The sequence below is a fragment of the Sciurus carolinensis genome, chromosome 14, assembly GCF_902686445.1.
Source record: "Sciurus carolinensis chromosome 14, mSciCar1.2, whole genome shotgun sequence".
Lineage (NCBI taxonomy): Eukaryota > Metazoa > Chordata > Mammalia > Rodentia > Sciuridae > Sciurus > Sciurus carolinensis.
Genome location: NC_062226.1, coordinates 36,815,220 through 36,820,948, shown reverse-complemented (window position 1 = coordinate 36,820,948; position 5,729 = coordinate 36,815,220).

Genomic DNA, 5,729 nt, shown 5'->3' with positions numbered 1-5,729 from the left:
ATAAATGTAACTCGTATAAAACATTCTTGTAAAAATTTTAAATACAGAAGTATGTAATATAAAAGTGACACTTCCCTTCCATGTCCCCTACACCCCCCTTCCTCAAATGTAACCAGTGTTATAATATACACACCCACACGCACATTTTTTGTCATTTGCATATGTATGTATATACATAGAAATAGATTTTGTGATCATATGTACATTTTTTAGTATGCTTTTTTGGTTGTAGCTTTACTGAGGGATGTACAACTGCACATATTCAAATGGAAAAATTTGATGAGTTTTAACATATGTATACAGTCATGAAACCATGACCACCATCTAGATAACAAATTTAACTATCATCCCACAAAATTTTCTCATGCCCTTTGCTAGTCCATTCCTCCCCACTCCAAACAGCATCCACTGATCTGCTTTCTGTAACAGTAAATTACTTGTATTTTCTAGTATTTTATGTAAATAAAATTATGCAGTATGTACCCTTTTCAAAATCTGGTTTAGTTAAGAGCAGTGGTGTATATGCCTGTAACCCAGCAACTCATGAGACTGGGGCAAGAAGACCAGTGAGATCAAGGCCAGTCACAGCAACTTGCACTTGTCTCAAAATTAAAAAGGGCTAGACATGTAGTTCAGTAGTATGTCTGGGTTCAATCTCAGTACAAAAAAAATTACATACATATATATATATGTGTGTGTATGTATATATATACACACACATATATATGCCTTCTTTTCATAGCATAATTATTTTGAGAGTCATCCATCTAACATTTATAAATAGTTCTTTTTAAGAAAGTATCTTTACTTAGCTATAATTAAAATATAAATCCAACCAAAGTGTACAATTCAATAGATTTTAGTATATTCACATAGTTGTGCAACCTTTGCCACAATCAAGTTTAGAACTTTTTTCCAGTAGTGAGTATTGAACTCAGGGGTGCTCTACCACTGAGCTACATACCAGCCGTTTATTTTTTGTTTGAGACAGAGTTTGGCAAGCTGCTGAGGCTGGCATCCTGCCTTAGCCTCCCAAGTAGCTGGGGTTACAGGTGGGTGCCACCGAACCTAGCTAATTTTAGAACATTTTTATTACTTCCAAATGAAACCCCATACCCATTAGCTGTCACTCTGCTTTGCCCCTCAAACCTTCTTCAATCTCAGGAAATCACCAATCTACTGTCTCTCTGAAATTGCTTATTCTGGACATTTTAAAAAATAGAATCCTAAAATATGTGTCCGTTTGTGACTTCTTTCTTTGATTTAGTATGCTGTTTATTGCTAAGTAATATTCCATTGCAGAGATATTCCACATTTTGCTTATCCATTCATCAGTTGATGGATATTGGGTTGTTTCTGCTTTGGGACTATTATGAAAAAGGCCACTATGAACACTTGTACATGAGATTTTGTGTGAACATGTGTTTTCATTTCTCTGGAATATTTTCCTAGGAGTGGAATTGCTGAGTAAGTGGTAACTCAAGGTGTTACCTTTTGAGAAACCACCAAACTTTTTCCAAAATGGCTACACTGTTTTGCATTCCCATTAACGATCTGTGAGGGTTCCAATTTCTCCACACCCTCACCAATTGATATCATCTTCCTTTTTTTATTATAGCCATTCTAGTTATGGTACAGTGACATCTTATTGTGGTTTTGATCTGATTTCGACCCTAATGACCAATAATGCTGAGCATCTTTTCATGTGCATATTGGTCATTTGCGTATCTTTCTTTGGAAAAGCGTATGTTCAGATTATTGCCCACTTTCAAATTGGGTTCTCTGTCTTTGTACAACTGAGTTGTAAGAGTTTATTGTTTTCACTGCTGGGGACTGAACCCAGGGCCTTGCACATGCTAACCACCGAGCTACCTCCAGCATCTGATAGGGTCTATTGTGCCACCAAGTTTACTAATATTTTCTCCTGCTATTAATTCTATCCAATGTATTTTTTAAACAACTTATTATTTTAAAAAAAGTCTTTGCAGGAGAGTTCTAAAGATAGTATGTAGATATGCTGTATTCTTTTCACTTAGTTTCTCCTAAAGTGAACATCCTATATAACCACAGTACATTTATCAAAATTAAGAAGTTGACCTTGTCACAATTAACTGCAATTGGTACTATTAATTAAATACAGACTTTATTCAGATTCCACCATTTTATCCACTAATGTCCTTTTTTTGTTCCTGGATGCAATCCAGGATGTCATATTGCATTTAGTCATCTAATGTAATTTTTTATCTCAAAAATTGTATTTTTTCATCTTTAAAAGTTCTATTTGGGTCTTGTATAATCTTCTATATCTTTCCTTAATATGTGAGACTTGTTTTTAATAAATCATAGTATGCCTTCAGACAATTTCATATAATTACTTGTTTTCTAGAAACTAATACATATAATTTATTGTATGAATATACTAGAGTTTACTTAAGCATTTTCTTTTGGTAGACATTTAGGTTATAGACAGTGTTTTTCTTTTGCCATGCAAATAATGCTGCAAAGAATATCATTTTACACAACCTTTGGGCGCATGTCCAAATACCTCTTTAGCCAGGAGCGGTGGTGTACCTGTGACTTGGGAGGCCAAGGTAGGAAGAGTGGAAGTTTGAGGCCAGTCTCAACAACTCAGAAAAACCCTCAACAACTTAGTGAAACCCTGTCTCAAAATAATAATTGAAAAAAAAAAAAAAAAAAAAAGGACTGGGGCTGTAGTGGTAAAAGACCACTGGGTTCAGTCCCCAGTACCAAAACAACAAACAAAACAAAACAACAAAAACACATCAAATACTTTGTAGGTTAGATATCTTGATAGAGAGTTGCTGGAACAAAGGCATATTTATTTACATTTTTTATAAGTGTCACCAAATAACCCTCAAAAATGTCTTAATTTAAATCTCCAGGAACCTGGAAATTCCACCAGAAAACTTTTAGAACTCATAAGTGAATTCAGTAAAGTAGCAGGTTACAAGATCAATGCTCATAAATCCAATGCATTTTTATACATAAGTGATGAATCTTCAGAAAGAGAAATTAGGAAAACTACTCCATTCACAATAGCATCGAAAAAAATAAAATACTTGGGAATCAATCTCACAAAAGAGGTGAAAGACCTCTACAATGAGAACTACAGAACACTAAAGAAAGAAATTCAAGAAAACCTTAGAAGATGGAAAGATCTCCCATGTTCCTGGATAGGCAGAATTAATATCGTCAAAATGGCTATACTACCTAAAGTTCTATACAGATTCAATGCAATTCCAATTAAAATCCCAATGATGTACCTCGCAGAAATAGAGCAAGCAATTATGAAATTCATCTGGAAGAATAAAAAACCTAGAATAGCTAAAGCAATCCTCAGTAGCAAGAGCGAAGCAGGGGGTATTGCAATACCAGATCTTCAACTCTACTACAAAGCAATAGTAACAAAAACGGCATGGTATTGGTACCAAAATAGACAGGTAGATCAATGGTACAGAATAGAGGACATGGACACAAACCCAAATAAATACAATTTTCTCATACTAGACAAAGGTTCCAACAATATGCAATGGAGAAAAGATAGCCTCTTCAACAAATGGTGCTGGGAAAACTGGAAAACTATATGCAATAGAATGAAACTAAACCCCTATCTCTCACCCTACACAAAACTCAACTCAAAATGGATCAAGGACCTCGGAATCAGACCAGAGACCCTGCATCTTATAGAAGAAAAAGTAGGTCCAAATCTTCAACTTGTTGGCTCAGGATCAGATTTCCTTAACAGGACTCCCATAGCACAAGAAATAAAAGCAAGAATAAACAACTGGGATAGATTCAAACTAAAAAGCTTTCTCTCAACAAAGGAAACTATCAGAAATGTGAAGAGAGAGCCTACAGAGTGGGAGAATATCTTTGCCAACCATACCTCAGATAGAGCGCTAATTTCCAGAATCTATAAAGAACTCAAAAAACTCTACATGAAGAATACAAATAATCCAATCAACAAATGGGCTAAGGAAATGAACAGACACTTCACAGAAGAAGATGTACAAGTAATCACCAGATATATGAAAAAATGTTCAACATCCCTAGTAATAAGGGAAATGCAAATCAAAACTACCCTAAGATTTCATCTCACCCCAATTAGAATGGCGATTATCAAGAATACAAGCAACAATAGGTGTTGGCGAGGATGTGGTGAAAAAGGAACACTCATACATTGCTGGTGGGGTTGCAAATTAGTGCAACCACTCTGGAAAGCAGTGTGGAGATTCCTCAGAAAGCTTGGAATGGAAACACCATTTGACCCAGCTATCCCACTCCTTGGCCTATACCCAAAGGACTTAAAATCAGCATACTACAGAGATACAGCCACATCAATGTTCATTGCTGCTCAATTCACCATAGCCAGATTGTGGAACCAACCTAGATGTCCTTCAGTTGATGAATGGATAAAGAAACTGTGGCATATTTATACAATGGAATATTACTCCGCAATGAAGAATGATAAAATTATGGCATTTGTAGGCAAATGGTCGAAATTGGAGAATATCATGCTAAGTGAGATAAGCCAATCTCAAAAAACTAAAGGACGAATGATCTCGCTGATAAGCGGATGAGGACATATAATGGGGGGTGGGAGGGGCTAGCATTAGGTTTAGGGTTAGGTTTAGAGTTAGGCTAAGGAGAGCAGTAAGAATGAAGGAAAGAAGGACTGTGTAGAGGGAAAAGAGGGGTGGGAGGGGTGGGAGGGGTGGGAGGGGTGGGGGGGAGGGGAAAAATGTAATAAACATCATTACCCTATGTAAACGTAAAAAAAAATAAATAAATAAAAAAAAAATAAATAAATCTCCATCAAGGGTACAGCAGTACCCCTTTCACCATACCTTAACTGTGCTGGGTATTATCAGTCTTTTAAATTTTGCATTATAATGGATGAGAATGAAATTCTTATTGTTTTGTTTTACATTTTTCTGATTATAGGAATGCTAAGCAAATTTCCATATGCCATTTTTTTTGCTATGAAAATTCAGATTATTTATTATCTCTTCATGTTTTATATCTTTTCCCCCTAATTTTGAAATGTTGATATCCAGAAGTCCTTTGTATATTCTCTGTAGTATTCTTTTGCTTATTATCTGAATGACAAACATTTTATGTCACTTGCCTTGTTTGTTTGTTTATGGTATCTTTTGTTTTGTAGAAGCTTAACTGTTAAGGTAGGCAAATTTCTTTCCTTTTTTTCTTTTGTCTCTTGATTCATGTCCCCAAGATTTAAAATATACTCTAATTTCCTCCTAATGTTTTTAAAGTTTCATTTTTTAATTTGACTCTTATTTTATCTGGAACTTATTTGTTTATGCACTGATTGAGATAGGATGAGCTTATTTACTTTCTACAGCAGAATTGATTATAAAGGTCACAGTTTTCTCACTGATATGAAAACATGACCTTTATTATAAAATAATTTCACAGATATTTATGAGTCTCTTTCTGGACCCACTAATATGTTCTAAAAAATTTTTATTTTCTCTTGCTGTCCTCATCTCACACTGTTTTAATTTCCAGAATCACTTTATTGTGATTTATAGCTCTATATTGTTATCTACTAGTCTAAATCCCCTCTTGCCAACCTGTTTTCAATAATTTCTTGGATATTCTTGCACATTTTCTTTTCCAGATAAATTTTGCAATCAACTTGTCATATTTCATAAAACTTCATCTGGGATTTTTGCCTTTAATTTCTG